This window comes from Schistocerca gregaria, chromosome 2, assembly GCF_023897955.1.
Source record: "Schistocerca gregaria isolate iqSchGreg1 chromosome 2, iqSchGreg1.2, whole genome shotgun sequence".
NCBI lineage: Eukaryota > Metazoa > Arthropoda > Insecta > Orthoptera > Acrididae > Schistocerca > Schistocerca gregaria.
Window position 1 is genome coordinate 134188497 of NC_064921.1, and position 20757 is coordinate 134209253.

General features: G+C 46.2%; 1 non-coding gene across 1 annotated transcript; it reads left to right on the forward strand.

Moving 5' to 3' along the window:
• The first annotated feature begins 20284 nt into the window (after positions 1-20284).
• Trnas-cga (transfer RNA serine (anticodon CGA)) lies at positions 20285-20359 on the forward strand. Its single transcript has one exon. It is a non-coding gene; the product is annotated as a tRNA-Ser (tRNA).
• The last annotated feature ends 398 nt before the right edge of the window (positions 20360-20757 follow it).

The following is a 20757-nucleotide window of genomic DNA, read 5'->3' on the forward strand; positions in this document are numbered from 1 at the left end:
GCTGTTGCCAAACTGGATCCACTCAGCCTCTTGTGAGGCCAACAGGGGAACTACACTCCTGGAAATTGAAATAAGAACACCGTGAATTCATTGTCCCAGGAAGGGGAAACTTTATTGACACATTCCTGGGGTCAGATACATCACATGATCACACTGACAGAACCACAGGCACATAGACACAGGCCACAGAGCATGCACAATGTCGGCACTAGTACAGTGTATATCCACCTTTCGCAGCAATGCAGGCTGCTATTCTCCCATGGAGACGATCGTAGAGATGCTGGATGTAGTCCTGTGGAACGGCTTGCGATGCCACTTCCACCTGGCACCTCAGTTGGTTCAGCGTTCGTGCTGGACGTGCAGACCGCGTGAGACGACGCTTCATCCAGTCCCAAACATGCTCAATGGGGGACAGATCCGGAGAACTTGCTGGCCAGGGTAGTTGACTTATACCTTCTAGAGGACGTTCGGTGGCACGGGATACATGCGGGCGTGCATTGTCCTGTTGGAACAGCAAGTTCCCTTGCCAGTCTAGGAATGGTAGAACGATGAGTTCGATGACGGTTTGGATGTACCGTGCACTATTCAGTGTCCCCTCGACGATCACCAGAGGTGTACGGCCAGTGTAGGAGATCGCTCCCCACACCATGATGCCGGGTGTTGGCCCTGTGTGCCTCGGTCGTATGCAGTCCTGATTGTGGCGCTCACCTGCACGGCGCCAAACACGCATACGACCATCAATGGCACCAAGGCATAAGCGACTCTCATTGCTGAAGACGACACGTCTCCATTCGTCCCTCCATTCACGCCTGTCGCGACACCACTGGAGGCGGGCTGCACGATGTTGGGGCTTGAGCGGAAGACGGCCTAACGGTGTGCCGGACCGTAGCCCAGCTTCATGGAGACGGTTGCGAATGGTCCTCGCCGATACCCCAGGAGCAACAGTGTCCCTAATTTGCTGGGAAGTGGCGGTGCGGTCCCCTACGGCACTGCATAGGATCCTACGGTCTTGGCGTGCATCCGTGCGTCGCTGCGGTTCGGTCCCAGGTCGACGGGCACGTGCACCTTCCGCCGACCACTGGCGACAACATCGATGTACTGTGGAGACCTCACGCCCCACGTGTTGAGCAATTCGGCGGTACGTCCACCAGGCCTCCCACATGCCCACTATACGCCCTCGCTCAAAGTCCGTCAACTGCACATACGGTTCACGTCCACGCTGTCGTGGCATGCTACCAGTGTTAAAGACTGCGATGGAGCTCCGTATGCCACGGCAAACTGGCTGACACTGACGGCGGCGGTGCACAAATGCTGCGCAGCTAGCGCCATTCGACGGCCAACACCGCGGTTCCTGGTGTGTCCGCTGTGCCGTGCGTGTGTTCATTCCTTGTACAGCCCTCTCGCAGTGTCCGGAGCAAGTATGGTGGGTCTGACACACCGGTGTCAATGTGTTCTTTTTTCCATTTCCAGGAGTGTACTTGATTGAGATGTATCGGCCCGGTCACGAACACTGACAACGGTCGTGAGAGCGGTCTGCTCACCAAATACCGCTCCGTATCTGTATCCAGTGACGCCTATCGGCTGAAAACGACATTGCAATCGGTTGGTACCGTTGGGTCTTCCGATGCCTGTTCCGACGGAGTTTAGTTTAATAGTTATGTAGGGTCATGGGACACTTTTTTCTATTTGTATCAGGACTTGAGATATTGAAATAATTGGTTCTGGCCTGGAATTCAAACTCAGACCTCCCCTTGGCTGCAACCTATTCCTTCAGCAAAATAAAGTTTCATCATTTCGTTCTATCCACAAGATTCCAAACTCCCATCGAAAGAGGTTTGTCTGGGTCTAAATCCTTCTCTCCTGAAGAGATATCTTTACATTTCCAAATGTATCACCAGCATTCCAAACAGCAGGTGAAAAATAGCTATGACTTTTAATGTCCCTCCACTGGTTGTCAACAATAACGATTAGTACCGGTGTCAACTTCCAGTCACGTAAAGAACTTCTCATTATATCATTTCAGTTTTAAACATGACAATTCCAGTAACTGGTCTAAAAGAATTCGATAGTTAACGTGTCTTCGTGCATTCTCAAACACCATGGTATGAGCAAGTGCGACTCCAGTCAGCACAGAACTTCTTGTAATGTAATAAGTTAATACATGCGCAAATCTCGTTACCGGTTCAATAAACCGATTTTTAACGCCTATTGATATCTATGAAACAACGGCTATAAATGCCAGGTTCAGATCTCGATGACGCAAAACTCTTTTAACTCGTCTTTGCAGTTTTACGAATCTCGGTAATGGTGAAAACTTTCGATATCTAACACTTGATTCTGCTTAGGTAAAAATCGATTAGGTTCTGTGTTCGAATCCTCATACAGCGCGAAAGATTACTCCACGTCATTTCAAGATTAAACATATGCATGCTTTCTTAGTTTTCAATGAAACCGTTCCCGTACCAATTTTTTTTCATCTGATTTGAAGTTCAAACTTGTTTCCTGAAATATCAGTTTTTATGACGAATTTAGTTACAAGATCCAGTGACTACGTCATCTCTAATAACTTGTTCCCTGATATTTGCTGAATCGAATTATTAATTTTCATCAGGACTGATTGAAAATCGGGGGAATGATGTCTAGTGGTCTCTTAATAGTTCTGCATGGTCCAACGTCTATACTGAAAATGGTATAGAAGACCTGCAAGGAAGTACATACAAATCAAGTGGATCGCAATTTTGGCCAGTATGGATGTTTTTGACTATGATAATACGTTCCAACACAAAGTGACATGTTGTAATTAATGAAAATCATGGTTAAGGCTGCAGGTTTCGATTGTACCGTTGTAGTACTGAAGCATTTAAAGAGGTCTATTACAAGCAGACATGTTTCGTAACTTGGGATTTCAGTGTTTGATGCTTATTACTGCTCAATCCTTCAGGCATCTACCTTGAATATCTCACACTTATAGGTTCGTCACCTCGACGTTATTTTCATTTAATGCTTTTGTAAAGTAGGACGTTACAGCTACGTTACAGAAAAGTGGTAGATTGTAGAGCAAAGTTTACATACAATACACGCTTGTTCAGTGCTTAAAGTGAGACGGTCCCATGATAATGCTTTGGTAATCTTCTGTTATTGTTAAGACTCTTACGAATCATGATCGTTGTAAATCAGTTACGTATTACGTATGATTGATAAAAAGCTGTTGCGCAGTCAAAGCTCTTGTCACTTTCTGTCATCGATCCCGTACGACGTTCTCAACAATTACATAACGCGCGATACGTCACAAACAATTGCCTGGTTTCGTTGTGATACTGATTCGTGGCTGCCTGTGCTGTGTTAATTGTTGCGTGCTATTTAAATAACATCGTATTGTGATATTTGCTTTCAAATTGTGTCTGAACTTTCTCAAGTTCTAAGAAGAAGACAGAAAGCCAGTACCCAGAGGGTGTTGTGTCAAGGAGCAACCACCATCTTTCCTTAGTCTTCGTATACCCACACAGTGATTTTCTGATGTGGGGGTTCAATCAAAAGTATTAACTTTTTTTTTACAGGTCCAGTCTTTCTAGTGATCAAAGTTAAAGTACAAACTGCGAGAGTAGTTCTACAAAACCGTCCGATTTCGTCCCTCATTAACAGTTACGGTGCACACTGTGTAATCGTGACATTAGCATGTACCAGGTTTTTTGCTTTTTGTTTATTCAGATGGACTTTTTTTGTAGTGAAATGTGTTTGGCAGCCATCATGCTGTTGTAAAACTGTATCATGTTACTATCGGACATTACTATGCCACTTGTAACTCATTTGATAGAAACGGTAATTTTTTAAATTTTGTTCTACGTGATTTATCTACTGTAGTAATACATTTATAGTTTGCATAACTGGTAATTGATTCTGTAACTGTCTATTAACACATCGTTGTATGTGGTCTGTGATTACAACAAACAGAATTTTGAATAGCTGATGCAAAGGAAGTCAAGAATCAATACACATCCGATTCTCTTTCAAAATTGAGTTTGTCATTCTGCCGGGCAGTGTTTGTTTTAATACAACTCCCAAAACTGAAACCATGTGCAAAGATTTGTGTCAGTACTTCAGTTTCAGCCTTCCTCGCTCCAACGTGTCACCGCAGAAGAATTTGATTTTCGCACATCCACTCTTTCCCTAGAAGATATTCACTCATCGTCGTCGCCAAAAGGCAAAGATCTGGGGTTGAATATGCCTCATACAGTTTTAATATGAATGGCATTAACAGAATCTGCTACTTGTTTATGGTTGAAAGAGGTGGAGCAGTGGTTAGCACATTGGATTCGCATTCTAGAAGATGACGGTTCAGACCCGTGTCTGGCCATCCTGATTTAGGTTTTCCGTGATTTCCCTCAACTGCTCACGACAAACGCTAGGTTGATTCCTTGGAAAACGGAAGAGCCGATTTCCTTCCCCATCCTTCACACAATCCGAGCTTGTGCACCGTCTCTAATGAACTCGATGTCGACAGGATGTTAACCCTAATCTTCCTTCTTCTTTTATGTATAATTGCGTCATTTACGAATACCAAAATTGTTTACTTCAGTTGAATTCATTGTTGTATCGTCACGTTGTCAGTAATAATACCAGTCTTTTCTCTGCTGACGATTACCTCGCGGTCTATCATTTTCGCACGGACTTCACCGAAGGGGTTCCCTTTTCGTGTACAGCGGAAGTTGTCTCTGTGCCAGTTGTCCCGCTACGTAGTGCAATGTGATTTTCGAAACATTACACAATATGGATCTAATGCAACGTTTTTTCACACCTGTAACTATCAGACTTGCAGCACTTTTTTGTGCCTCTTGATTTCCGCTCTTCCTACTCCCATCATTTCTCGATTGCACTGACGTGTAGGCATTAGTGGATAAAAAAGTAAACGTCAGCACCAGATGCGAGTGCTCTAGTGAAAACAAGAAACCCCACTGCTTCTAACGTTTGTGAAAGATTTAGTAGTTTCCGCTGTGAATAACTCATTATTTAACTGCAGTTGCGACGAATACACTCATTTATTAATGCAAACAACAGCTCCGATGTAGATCCAGAAGTACGTTAATCAATCGAGCCGAGATAATTTATAATGGGAAGACTCGTTAAAGCAGCCGTAGAAAGAACATACTGAATTCTACCAACCGATATGAACTAAATAATGTTACAAATACACAGTGTAGATGAAACCTTAATGAATTTTAATTCTTCACATTCCGTCTGAGGTTTGTAGAAGATTCTCCTACCAGTTTAGTTTACAGCCAAGAAAAAATTTGCTTCTTTATTGGTAAATTCGATGGCAACGGCCTTGCCGCAGTGGATATAGCGATTCCCGTGATATCACCATAGTTGAGCGCTGTCGGGCGTGGTCGGCAATTGGATGGGTGACCATCCAGGCCGCCATGCACTGTTGCCATTTTTCGGGGTGTACTCAGTCTCGTGATGGAAATTGAGGAGCTACTCGACTGAATAGTAGCGGCTTCCGTCAAGAATACCATCATCACGACCGGGAGTGCGGTGTGCTGACCCCACGCCCCTCCTATCCGCATCCCCCTCTGAGGATGACACGGCGGTCGGACCTGGTAGGCCACTCGTGGCCTTAAAACGGAGTGCTTATTGGTACATTCCAAATTATCCTGCCTATGGTCAGTACAGACATACAATTGTCCTTATATGCGACTCTGATAGACGACGATATACCCAGTGTAGCAACATTCCCAGTAACTATTTCAGACAGATTCAAAACCAAGGATTCTCAGTGCTGGTCTACTGTAACAGCAGTACTTGCCAGTGGAAATAGTTTCCTAAATAATGAGTCTTTCCATTATTGAATGAAATTCTCTTAAAAATTATTTCTCAGCATAACCTGCCCCGCAACACCCTTACGAGCTTTTCAGACTGTTTCTGATCTCGCTGTAAATCGGTCGCACGGCATTTCTAAACGAATGGCGGAACCAAACTCTCTTTATGTTACGAATTAGTATAATAAGCCAAAAATCGTTTGTTTTCCCATGCTGGGCGCCATTATAAAAGTACAAGAGCCCATCCTACCCGTTATATTGATTTCCATCTTACATTGTCTCCTGTAAACATGTATAATACTGCTAATAAACGCTGCAGCTTCGGTCGGAGCTCAGACGGTGGTATCCGTGGGCTAATACTTAAAGTTGGCAGAAATCCTATTGTAGCAGAAATCTTATAGTTTCCAGAGCTTTCGATAGCGTGTTGGTGAGGCCTGCATGTTCACGTAAAATGCAGTCCCAGTACCCAACCTGAACCCTCCGTATGTCTCTAGCTGTCCAGATCTGAGCCGCTGCTACTCTGTTAGAGTAATGTAAGAGTAGAGGCAATACTTTTACGTTAGTTTTCATCTTCGCAGATGTTCTGCAAAGCCTTCGCATTTTTCCATCTCCATTGCGGACGGGAGACAGAAGCGAACATCTTCGTGTCGAAGCGGTCAGCGATGAGGACGCTGAGGCCGTACTATTGAACCCACAGGTGAGCAACACCGAGGAGTATGAAGAATGTAGCATTCATGGTTTCGAGCAACCCAATTCTACTTATAATGGTCACCAACCACCACATCAAATTGCAGATTTACAGTCTAGAACCGAGTGACCGCTACGGTCGCAGGTTCGAATCCTGCCTCGGGCAAGGACGTGTGTGATGTCCATAGGTTAGAAAGCTTTAAGTAGTTTAGGTTTAAGTAGTTCTAAGTTAACTTTTGTAGTTGCCACAAATACTGGTAGCTATAAGCAAGCCAACGTTTATTGATAGGGTGAGCAGATGGATTTGTTTAAAAAGGAGGACAAACAGCTTCAAAAAAGGAGGACAAAGGAAGAAAAAAGAGGACGCATCAAACGGATCAACTGCAGATGTGGATACCACATGTCAGCTATGGCCAAGTCACGTGACTGCCGGGAATTACCGGTAAAACAAGTAGTTAGTTATTACTGATGCTCAGGTGGTGGTTAAATGAGCAATATAATAAAAAATTAAAAACACTGATTGTGGTGACAGTGTGGCGTCAATTGTTTTGTTATGTCAACAACACGGAATTGCTAACAAAGCGATAAACGTAAAAACTTTCACCTCCCTTCATTCGACGCACCGCTACCAACATCTACAATTCAAGCAGCAGCTGACGACATGTAAACTGCACTTTAATCTTCCGAATACAAATAAATTGAATGAGTAGTAAACAATGAAATAAAACCATGACAGTTAATCTATCGAGTTACTTTTTTACCTTTATTGGCCACTGATACGTATGTTCCAGCTCCACATATCTTAATTCCGCTTCAAATTCATTTCTCCCTTTCTTCAAAGCCGAATATTTTCAGGAAACGACATAAGAAAATTTACACTTTCGTTTAGGCATAGCCAAATATTTTACGTAATTCGTTAAATTACACTCACAAATCACACATGCACCACAGGAAGCCAAGCCAATACAAAGCGAAGATACGAAACGAATATTTTAAATAATGGATATTTGCATTCGCTTATAGGTAGATCAACGATAACATGGACGATCCTGGTGCCACCTACTAACACCGACTTCGTACGTGTTCATCACGAAGGCTGTGCCAATAGTTTAAGTATTTAAGAAAAGAGCAATAGAACGGAACGAATTGTAAATTTAACTGTATTACGCTCAACTTTGTGAATAAACCGGACACTGTAAAAATCCGTCCAGACCCCGGAAAAGAGCTATGATGGAGAGGACATGTCCGGATTAATCCGGACGTCTTGTCACCTTAGTTATTGGCAGCTCAACGGACCTCCCCTCTACCAGGCTGAAATGAATTTTTGTTTGGTTATTGTCTCTCCATTGTGTCGGTCCGGAGTGGTGTCAGACGTGAAGGAGGAGCCCTGCTCCGCAGGTGAACCCTGGGGTTATTCAGCAGCTGTGTGGCCTGCGGGAAGTTCCAACAGGCGCACTTTTTTCCCACAAACATTCATGTTTCGCCTCTGACACCAAAACTGCTCTCCTAACCTCTATTCCTTCATTGATACATACTACAACACTTTGGTCACATTTCTGTCTGATGTCATTAACTATAGATAGACTGTCACAGGGAGACCGAATAGCACACGGCTTTTGAAGATTCTATTTGTTTGCTAATATCTTCTGAATACTACATCGCCTATAGATTTATCTTGTAGAGCTGGTCTTGCTATTCGGTTGCAGCTAATAATACACTACTGCCCATTAAAATTGCTACCCCAAGACGAAATGCAGATGATAAACGGGTATTCATTGGACAAATATATTATACTAGAACTGACATGTGATTGCATTTTCACGCAATTTGGGTGCATTGAACCTGACATATCAGTACCCAGAACAACCACCTCCAGCCGTAATAACGGCCTTGATACGCCTGGACATTGAGTCAAACAGGTACAGCTGCCCACGCAGCTTCAACACCATACCACAGTTCATGAAGAGTAGTCACTGGCGTATTGTGACGAGCCAGTTGCTCGGCCACCATTGACCAGACGTCTTCAGTTAGTGAGAGATCTGGAGAATGTGCTGGCCAGGCTAGCAGTCGAACATTTTCTGTATCCAGAAAAGGCCGTACAGGACGTGCTACATGCGGTCGTGCATTGTCCTGCTGATATGTAGGGTTTGGCAGGGATCGAATGAAGGGAAGAGCCACGGGTCGTAACACATCTGAAATGTAACGTCCACTATTCAAAGTGCCGTCAATGCGAACAAGAGGTGACCGAGACGGTGTAACCAATGGCACCTCATACCATCACGTCGGGTGATACGCCAGTATGGCGATGACGAATAGACACTTCCAATGTGCGTTCACCGCGATGTCGCCAAACACGGATGCGACCATCGTGATGCTGTAAACAGAACTTGGATTCATCTGAAAAAATCACGTTTTGCCATTCGTGCGCCCAGACTGGTCGTTGAGTACACCATCGCAGGCGCTCATGTCTGTGATGCAGCGTCAAGGGTAACCGCAACCATGGTCTCCGAGTTGATAGTCCATGCTGCTGCAAACGTCATCGAACTGTTCGTACAGATGGTTGTTGTCTTGCAAACGTCCCAATCTGTTGACTCAGGGATCGAGACGTGACTGCACGATCCGTTACAACCATGCGCATCTCGACTGCTAGTGATACGAGGCCGTTGGAATCCAGCACAGCGTTCAGTATTACCCTCCTGAACCCAACGATTCCATATTCTGCTAATACCCACTGGATATCGACCAACGCGAGCAGCAACGTCGCGATACGATAAACCGTAATCGCGGTAGGCTACAATCCGACCATTATCAAAGTCGGAAACTTGATCGTATGCATTTGTCCTCCTTGCACGAGGTATCGCAACAACGTTTCACCAGGCAAAGCCGGTCAACTGCTGTTTGTGTATGAGAAATCGGTTCGAAACTTTCCTCATGTCAGCACGTTGTAGGTATCGCCACCGGCGCCAACCATGTGTGAATGCTCTGAAAAGCTAATCAAAAAAATGGTTCAAACGGCTCGAGCACTATGGGACTTAACTTCTAAGGTCATTAGTTCCCTAGAACTTAGAACTACTTAAACTGTGGTGTCACCGCCAGACACCACACTTGCTAGGTGGTAGCCTTTAAAACGGCCGCGGTCCGGTAGTATACGTCGGACCCGCGTGTCGCCACTATCAGTGATTGCAGACCGAGCGCCGCCACACGGCAGGTCTAGAGAGACTTCTTAGCACTCGCCCCAGTTGTACAACCGACTTTGCTAGCGACGGTTCACTGACAAAATACGCTCTCATTTGCCGAGACGATAGTTAGCACAGCCTTCAGTTACGTTATTTGCTACGACCTAGCAAAGCGCCATATTCAATTGCCATTGATATTGTGAATAATGTACTGTCAAGAGCGACGTGCATCATTAATGGAGTGAAGTTAATTATTCCACCAGCTACGTTCGTTTTTCTCAATTCTAATTCCCCCGTCATGTTCCAGACCTCACGCCAGCCTGCGTGAGCTAAAACGCGTGCATTTCGGCCTCCTTTTGTAACACGGTGCCAACCACAACATTGTCGACGAGGCAAAGCCGCGTTCTTATCGATATTGCCCTGATTTACTTGTGTAATGGCTTCGCCACAATCTCTAGATGTACTGTCCGAATTTTATCGCTTACAGAATCAGCTGACGCAGGTCTTAGTGGACGCCATTGGACAGCTCGTCCAGGGTCAACGTGCGATGCAATACGATGCGGCAGCAGCCGCTTCACCGCTAACGCAGCCACAACACGCTGTTGTACCAGCTTTTCGACCTTTTGATGCTGCACTAGAAAGCTGGACGGAGTGGTCCCGCCAATTTGGATTCCATCTTGCCGCCTACAGAATTCAAGGTAACGAGCGGCAACCTTTTCTCCTTTCTTCAGTAGGGTAGACCACGTACCGTGTGATAGTCAAATTATTTCCCCGCCGCGACGTAGCAACTCTGTTCTACGAGGAAATTTTGTCTGCATTAGATGCATATTTCAAAGAATCGGACAATGTAGTTGCTAACAGGTATACCTTCTTCCGTACAAAACGTGCGGCAGGTCAGACTATAGGGAGTTGGTTGCAACCTTGCAAGGCCTTACTAGGGATTGTGCTTTTGAGTGTCAATGTAGACTCCCTTATTCAGATACTATGGTACGTGATGCAACTGCACAGAACGTTTCTGATGTTCGTATAAGGGAACAGATTTTGAAACTAGTAAATCCCTCCCTTCAACAAGTGATGGACATCTTGGATCGGCAGGACACACTTGACTTTGCTCAGGAATCATTTGAAACTTGGCCAGCAGTGTGTCAGGTTAACCGGCCCGCCGGGCGAGCTGCACGGATCACTTAACAGCATTAGCGCCCGGCCGCGCCGCTGCCTCCAGGCTCTCAGCCACGTGTCCCGCGCCGGCAAGCAAATGCAGTGATGAAATCATGCCCGCGGTGTGCTACTAAACATTCGCGTGAGAATTGCCCGTCACGCCAAGCTATTTGCTTTTATTGTAATAAAAAAGGACATGTTCAGAGTGTTTGCCAGAAAAAGCTCAGATCGGAAGCTCAAAACCATTCCAGGCCCTTTGCTTCGCGCCGGGATCGGAATCGAACCAAGGATACTCAGGCTCGCGAAACTTCGCCCATGGCAATTCATGTAGTTTATTCCACTCCGTCCAGTGCCACTCTCTCTAACAGTGACTGTGTTCGTCCCAAAAATAGCGTGCATCGACATCGCCGGAACTCCCGTCAAGTCGCAAGTGATTATGTACCAGTGTCAGTTCACATTGCTCGAGACAGTCGCTCTTGTAGTCAGCAGGACAATAAACTGTTTGTAGACTTTGACATTAACGACAAAGTGATACCATTCCTGCTCGATACCGGAGCTGCAGTTTCACTGATCAATCAAGACACGTACAAACAGCTGGGCACACCTCCGTTGCGTGCCGCAAATGTTAAGCTAAGTAGTTATTCAGGTCAAGATATCCCTGTGTTAGGACAGTCCAGCCTTCTTGCAACATACAAAGGACAAACAAAACTTTTGTCATTTTACGTCCTTCGTTCTTCTTCTGCAGTGAACTTGTTTGGTTTCGATTTATTTCAGTTGTTTAACTTGTCAATAGTAAATCAGGTTCTCTCAGTGAACCAGACTGTGCCTTCAGACAATGTTTCTCGTGTATGTGAAGAATTTGCAGACATTTTTGCTCCGAGCTTCGGTTGCGCTACGAACGACACAGCACATTTGGAACTGAAAGTAAGCGCGCAGCCGAAATTTTCCAGAGTGCGCAATGTTCCCCACGCGTTGCGTGATGAGGTCGCAAAAACATTACACGATTTGGAATCACAAGGTGTAATTGAATGTGTGCAGGCTTCTCTCTGGGCATCACCCTTAGTCATTTTGCCAAAACTTTCCGGAAATTTGAGACTTTGTGTGGACTTCAAGGCAACAGTGAATCCACAACTAGTGATTGCAACTTTTCCTTTACCCCGCCCGGAAGATCTTTTTGAGAAACTGTGCCCGGGTAAATATTTTTCGAAGTGGGACCTCGCAGATGCGTACTTGTAAATACCGGTGGACTAAGAATCCCAGCGCGTTTTGGTGGTCAACACGCATCTTGGTTTGTATCGATTCAAACGACTGCCTTTCGGGTGTGCATCCACCCCTGCAGTGTTTCAGCAATATCTACAAACTGCGTCGGTCCCTACTGCAGCAAATTATCTGGACGATATTGTGATCTCTGGAAAGACGGAAGAAGAACATTTGGCCAATCTCAGAACATTATTTCAGGTCTTGCGACAAAATGGCCTTCGCTTGCGGAAGGACAAATGTGTGTTTCTTGCTCGGCACTTGCCATACTTGCGACATGTACTCAATGCCCAAGGCATACATCCCAGTGCCATACAAGACTTGCCTTCGCCGCAGAATTTGAAGCAGCTACAGAGTGTGCTGGGAAAAATTACATATTATAACCGCCTCTTCCATTTCAGCTCCGCTTCATCGCTTACGCCGTAAGGGTGTTCCGTTCGTCTGGACGACGAAATGCGAACGCCGATGCGTTGTCCCGCTTGCCTGTTGCTGAGGATAGGGCATTCGATTCCTCCGAACTTGCTTGCATATTCATTGATGCGGAAACCGATGACGTGGTCGAATCGTTTCCGATTGATTTTCGTCGTGCAGCTACAGCCACAGCTGCCGACCCTGTCCTTGCTCCCGTTTTACGTTTTGTTGCTACGCAATGGCCCTTGTCAAAGTCACGGATCGGAGACCTGTCGGTTCGCCGATCTTTTGCTCAGAAGGAGAGACTTTTTGTTCGACGTGGTGTTTTGCTGTTGCGTTCTGATAATGATCAGTCCAGGGTCGTGGTACCACGTTCGTGACAGTCCTCTGTCTTACAGCTTCTCCACCATCGACATTGGGGTATAGTGAGAACGAAACAACTTGCTCGTCAGCACTGTACTTGGTTCGGAATTGATGCCGCGATTACGAATATGTGCTCTTCTTGAATGGTGTGTGCCGAACAACAGTCAGCACCACCACGGAAATTCTTTGCATGGCCAAAAGCCACTTCCCCTTGGCAACGCTTACACATCGATTTTGCTGGTCCATTCTGGAATGCTCGATGGTTGGTTGTGGTAGATTCATTCATTAATTTTCAGTTTGTTGTCCGGATGACTTCCACGACGTCATCTGCCACCATCCAAGCGTTATCCGCTCTCTTTTGCATTGAAGGTCTTCCACAGACTATTGTTTCCGACAATGACCCACAATTCATGTCCTCAGAATTTCTGTCATTCTGCACGGCCAATGCTCGAAGGGCGCATTATTCGCTGCCTCGGCAGCGCTATGTATCTGGCCTTGGGGACCTCTGGTGATTTGCGTCGGCATCTCAATCAGCTGCGCCTCTGTCGTCGCACGGCATCTGCCGCTCGCCGTCTGGTTTCAGCGACGGTGCCGTCCGGTCAGCGCCCCGGGGACCAATCTACTGGCTCGCCTCAGCCCCAAGTGTTACCGACGCAGCCTTCCATTTCCCCATGGCGACGCGCCTGTTCTCCCGCCGGCGACGCCCGCAGTGGACGCGTCACTGCAACTGCCGGGCGCCTCCCTGGGTCAAGCGCCGCCGATCGCTTCCCGTGACCAGTCGTCCTCCGACATGGAACTCTTGCCCGCTCCGGACCATATGTCGTGTTCGCCCGTCGGGTGCCCCGGCCCGATGGAGGTCGACCCTTCGGCCCCTCCTGTCTCTCTACGGGCGCATACACCGCATGTTGGCGTGCACACGGCAGCAGGTTTTCAGGCTGTTTCCTAGCTCCCGGCGGTGCGAATGGTAGGGTGCGGGTGGCACAGCCTCGCCTGTTGTTAGGCTCCCCACCTCGTCGCATACGTCAACATGCGCTCCTCCCCACGGCGGGCGGAAGCCTTATGCCACAACCGTACGCCGATTTGCGGGGTAGGAATGTGGTGTTACCGCCAGACACCACACATGCTAGGTGGTAGCCTTTATATCGCCCGCGGTCCGGTAGTATACGTCGGACCCGCGTGTCACCACTATCGGTGATTGCAGATCGAGCGCCGCCACACGACTTTGCTAGCGATGGTTCACTGACAAAATACGCTCTCATTTGTCGAGACGATAGTTAGCACAGCCTTTAGCTACGTTATTTGCTACGACCTAGCAAGGCGCCATATTCAGTTACCATTGATATTGTGAATCATGTACTGTCACGAGCGACATGCGTCATTATTGGATTATAGTTAAGTATTCCACCAGCTACGTCCGTTTTTATCAATTCTAATTCCCTTGTCATGTTCCAGACCTCACGCCAGCCTGCGGGAGCTAAAACGCGTGCATTTCGGCCTCCTTTAGTAACACGGTGTTTGCTCTCCTGCCAACCACAACATAAACCTAACTAACCTAAGGACAGATCACACATCCATGCCCGAGGAAAAGCTAATCAGCATCTTCTTCCTGTCGGTTAAATTTCGTGTCTATAGCAAGTCATCTTCGTGGTGTAGCAATTTTAATGGCTAGTAGTGTTTTCTTCGCCATTTTCGTATCCTTTATACAAATATTTCATGTATTAGCTGGAAAAAGAGCTTATTTTTCTGCTCACACAACGTAAATAGTTTATAACCAGGGTTCCATTATTTCAAGGGTATATTGTAAAATTAACAATTAATACAATGTACTTTACAATGAGTACCAGGCTTTTTCTTCTCTTTGGTCCATATAAACTAGAGTAAGCCCAGAGTACAGTATAACATTTTACCCTAAGGTTCACTGCTAATACAGGCTCTCTTGTTATTTCTTGGCGGTAGCTAAGAATGGTAGAGCACTTGCCCGCGAAAGGCAAAGGTCCCGAGTTCGAGTCTCGGTCGGGCACACAGTTTTAATCTGCCAGGAAGTTTCATATCAGCGCACACGCCGCTGCAGAGTGAAAATCTCATTCTGGAAACATCCCCCAGGCTGTGGCTAAGCCATGTCTCCGCTATATCCTTCCCTTCAGGAGTGCTAGTTCTGCAAGGTTCGCAGAAGAGCTTCTGTAAAGTTTGGAAGGTAGGAGACGAGATACTGGCAGAAGTAAAGCTGTGAGTACCGGGCGTGAGTCGTGCTTCGGTAGCTCAGATGGTAGAGCACTTGCCCGCGAAAGGCAAAGGTCCCGAGTTCGAGTCTCGGTCGGGCACACAGTTTTAATCTGCCAGGAAGTTTCATATCAGCGCACACTCCGATGCAGAGTGAAAATCTCATTCTGGAAACATCCCCCAGGCTGTGGCTAAGCCATGTCTCCGCTATATCCTTTCTTTCAGGAGTGCTAGTTCTGCAAGGTTCGTAGAAGAGCTTCTGTAAAGTTTGGAAGGTAGGAGACGAGATACTGGCAGAAGTAAAGCTGTTAGTACCGGGCGTGAGTCGTGCTTCGGTAGCTCAGATGGTAGAGCACTTGCCCGCGAAAGGCAAAGGTCCCGAGTTCGAGTCTCGGTCGGGCACACAGTTTTAATCTGCCAGGAAGTTTCATATCAGCGCACACTCCACTGCAGAGTGAAAATCTCATTCTGGAATGATCAGAGTTTGTTGCTACACAGTTGACGACCTCGGTCGTCCCAGCAATGTCGCACTCAAGGGGGGCTCTCTGCTTATTAGACAAGCCAACCGGATTTACAAGTTGTGTACTCCTTTTGGTTTGTGGGCAAAATACATATCAAACACATGCACAGAAAACTGATCAAGCTGGTAAAGAATGTGGACCAGTTTTCATGAGAACGGCGATTTTCGTTGCTTCATGGGTAAATACCTGAATCGGCCTTTGCCTGATTGCTTGCTTCTGGACAACGGCAGATCCTGTCACGTGGTTTACCACGTCGTGATGCCATTGACCTCACTGCCCAACCGACACGGAATACTGTCAAACGGATGATCCGTGTTTCTGTTTCCTCGCTAAGCAAAGACACATGAACGACGATGATAGAATGTAACTGGAGAGCGACATTGATATTGGATGCACAGTTTATGTTAGCAGGCATTTACGCCAGGGGTTGCACTGACCTAGTTCACAGATTCATTGAGTGGCTAACCTTAACCGCTTCATCATAAACTGAAGAACCAAATGAACTGGTACACTTGCCTAATATCGTGCAGAGCCCCCACGAGCACACAGAAGTGCTGCAACACGACGTGACATGGATCGACTAAGTCTGAAGTAATGATGGTGGGAATTGACACCATGAATGCTGCACAGCTATCCATAAATCCGTAAGAATACAGAGGAGGTGGGGCGGGGGGAGGTGGAGATCTCATCTGAACACCACGTTGTAAGGCTCAATAATGCTCAATAATGTTCATGTCTGGCAAGTTTGGTAGGCATTTGAAGTGTTTAAACTCGGAACAGTGGACGTGTGGGCTGCTGGAATTGCCCAAGTCCGTCGGAAGGCACGATGGACATGAATGGATGCAGGTGTTCAGACAGGCGTCTTACGTACGTATCACTGGTAGAATCGTATCTAGACGTATCAGGGATCCCATATGACACCAACTGCACACGCCCTGCAGCATTACAGAGCCTGCACTAGCTTGAACAGTCCCCTGCTGACATGCGGGGTCCATGGATTGAGGGTGTCTCCCTACCTGTACAGTCCGCTCGATATAATTTGAAACGAGACTCGTCCGATCAGGCAACATGTTTCCAGTCATCAGGAGTCCGATGTCGGTCTTGACGGGCCCAGACGAAGCGTAAAGCTTTGCGTCGTGCTGTCATCAAGGCTACACAAGTGGGCCTTCGGCACCAAAAACTCATATCGATGATGTTTCGTTGAATGGCTCGCACGCTGACACTCGCTGATGTCCCAGCACTGAATTCTGCAACAATTTGTGGAAGGTTGCACTTTTGTAACGTTGAACTATTCGATTCAGTAGTCGTTGATTGCCTTCCAGCAGGATGTTTTTCCCGGCCGCAGCAATATCGGGGATTTGATGTTTTTACCGGATCCCTAATATTCACTGTGCACTCGTGAATGGTTGTACGGGAAAAGCCGCACTTCATCGCTACCTCGGAGGTGCCGTGTCCCATCGCTCGTGCGCCGACCATTGTAGCAGCAGTAACCAATGTAACAACTACACCAGACGCTTGTTATCTTATATATGTGTTGCCCACCGCAGCTACGTATTCTGCCTGTTTAAATACACTATGTGATCAAAGGTATCCGGACACACCCAAAAACATACGTTTTCCATATTAGTTGCATTGTGCTGCCACCTACTGTCAGGTATGATATCAGCGACCGCAGTAATCATTAGACATCGTGAGAGGTCATGTAAGTAGCCTGTTTATATGCTTGTTCATTGGCACTGCTATAGACTGTATTAGTATTACTGACAATGCTCGGCTCCCTCGGTAAGAGATTCTGTGGTTGGGCGGACTTGCAGTTAGCGGTTATCTGTTAGCGAGCCGACGACTTGGACATGTGTCCTTCGTGGAGACTCAGTGTTGGGAGGACATGCTTTGTAAACTGATGATGGATGTAGTTCGTGATGTTTGGGTGGTGGAATTATTGACGACTACATAACTTTTGGAGCTGGATGTCACATGAATAAGGTAAAATCTGATAAATACATTGTTTGCTCTTCAACAAAAATCTTTCTTTTGCTAACCATGGGCCATCTAGTAGTTACAATCTTTTTACTCAGCTGGCTGTAGTTGATGCTTGCTGCAATTGCTAAAATTCGTGTTATGAAGGCTTTCTGTGAGGTAAGTGACTTGTTAGGATCTCTTCTAATTCAGGTCCATTCTTCTGACTTAATTACTTGCAGTCATGTCACGATTACAGAGCAGTCAGATTGAGTTGAACTTGTTTACTGTGAGACATAAATGAATAGCTTAAGTTCAAATTTGTCAGGAAAAATTCTGTTGGTCAGTGCTTAATAATAAAAAATAATGAAGGACTTAGTTTCAAACAGAACGGGGAGCTCCGCGGAACTCACGGACTTCGAACGTCGTCACGTGATTGGACGTCAATTGTGTCCTAAGTCAGTACGCGAGATTTCCACACTCCTAAGCAGCCATCATCCACAGTTTCCGATGTGATGCGTAAGTGGAAACGTAAAGGGACACGTACAGCACAAAAGCGTACAGGCCGACCTCGTCTGTTCATAGTTGAACAGGGTCGTAATGTGTAATAGGCAGACATCTATCCATACCATCACACAGGAATTCCAAATTGCAACTGAGTACACTGTAAGTATTATGACAGTTAGGCGGGAGGTGAGAAAACTTGGATTTCATGATCGAGCAGCTGCTCATAAGCCACATATTACGCAGATAAATGTCAGAACGGCGCCTCGCTTGGTGTAAGGGGCGCAAACATTGGACGATTGAAGAAGGTAAAATCGTTGTGTGGCGTGAAGAATTACGGTACACAATGTAACGATCCGATGACAGGCTGTGGGTATGACGAATGCCCGGTGAACGTCGTCTGCCATCGTGTGTAGTGTCAACAGTAAAATTCGGAGGCGGTGGTCTTATGCTGTGGTCGTGTTTTTCATGGAGGGGGCTTGGACCCCTTGTTGTTTTGCGTGGCACTATCACAGCACAGACCTACATTGATTTTTTAGCACCTTCTTTATTCCGACTGTTGAAGAGGAATTCGGGGATGGCAACTGCATTTATCAACACGATCGAGCACCGGTTCATAATGCACGACCTGTGAAAAAGTGTTTACACGACAATAACATCCCTTAATGGAGAGGCCTGAACAGAGTCCTGAACTGAATCCTATAGAAGAGCTCTGGGATGTTTTGGAATGCCGACTTCGTGCCAGGCCTCACCGACCGACATCGATACCTATCCTCAGTGTAGCACTCCGCGAAGAATTGGCTGCTATTCTCCAAGAAACTTCCACCACCTGACTGAACGTATACCTGCAAGAGTGAAAGCTGTCATCAAGGCTAAGTGTGGGCCAACAACAAATTGAATCCCAGCATTGCCGATGGAGGGCTCCACAAACTTGTAAGTCATTTTCATCCAGGCATCCGGATACTTTTGATCACATAGTGTACCTTTGTATTTGAAGGTGCATGCCCATACAGTTTCTTTGGCACTTCAATAATAAACTTTGATTTCGCACAATGACAAAAAATGTACTGGTGGTGAAGGGTTGGTGCTGTATCCCATCGTTCGTTCGCCGACTATAACACCACGTTCGAACTCACTTAAATCTCGATAACCTTCTATTGTAGCAGCAGTAACCGATCTAACAACTTAGCAAGACACTTGTTGTCTTATATATACCCCAGCGACGTGTTCTTCCTGTTTACATATCTCTGTATTTTAATATGCTGGCCTATACCAGTTTCTTGGGCGCTTCAGTGTTTAAAGCTGTCAGCACGGGGTATTAACATGATAAATATATTTAACAGGAGCTCGCTTGAAGTACTTTGCTCGTTACAATATTATTAATTGTAACTTCTTTTAAGGCACTTTAGCTGCTGACACTCATCAGAATCCTCCATCGTAGGTCATATAATGCTTAAGGATTTTATGGAGCAGACGGTGATAATTAATATGACAGACTGTCTCGTTACATTATGATACACTCCGAGTATTTTTTATTGCAAACTGTGAATGTCTTCCTTTATGGTTAAGTGTTGGGAAAGGAATAAAATGAAAACTATAAATGAAAAGAAGGCGCTGAAACAAAACCTCCAAAGGAGTACAACGAAGTGCGACTGCAGTTCCGCTTGCGTCCAGTTCAGAAGTGAGATGTTTCTCCGAGGGTACACGAGGCGCAAGAGACGCAGAAGTGAGCTCCTGATGCGGACGTCACGTTTGAGGACTGCCCTTGGCTACAGGGCTCGCGGGACGGGGAGGGCGCCATGGGATAGGTATGCCAACATTACTATTACCAGGGAGGCGAAGGAGGATGAAACTAGCTATGTAGTGAGGTCAGTCATATTCCGGTTCTATGATTGTGCATATGGCGGAGGCACTCGACTGTCTATCTTCTTGGGAGTGCCTCTCGCTTGGGACACGGTCACCTTATTGGAAAAGAGCGCTGGTAGCTTCCGTGAACATAGAATGTTTGGCGATTCATATCAGCGCACACTCCGCTGCAGAGTGAAAATCTCATTCTGGAAACATCCCCCAGGCTGTTGCTAAGCCATATCTCCTCAATATCCTTTCTTTCAGGAGTGCTAGTCCTGCAAGGTTCTCAGGAGAGCTTCTGTAAAGTTGGAAGGTAGGAGGCGAGGTACTGGCGGAAGTGAAGCTGTGAGGAGCGGGCATGAGTCGTGCCTGGGTGGCTCAGTTGGTAGAGCACTTGCCCGCGAAAGGCAAAGGTCCCGAGTTCGAGTCTCGGTCCGGCACACAGTTTTAATCCGCCAGGAAGTTTCAGTCTAGTAATTCTTTAAAAATTATAAGTCACATACGATCGATATCCTAGGAACACATTGAAACACAAACAAATGCACCTTGACCATTATTCGTTAAAGAAATAAATATGCTTTCCAATACGGTAGACCAGGGCTTCCCAACCTGTGGTCCGCGGACCCCTTAGGGATCCGCCGGCTTTTTCTAGGGGCTGCACGGCCACCCTTCACCAAATCGTGTAAAATAATGAGTAAAATTATTGAATGAAAATGTGAAAATCAAATTCATCACTATTTTTTTTTCGTGTGAAAAATATGTGTACTTTTACTTCAGGTCGTATTCCCAAGCAGCCTTTGCGGTTCCTAAGTGAGAACGTATACACAGTTTAGTGCCGGA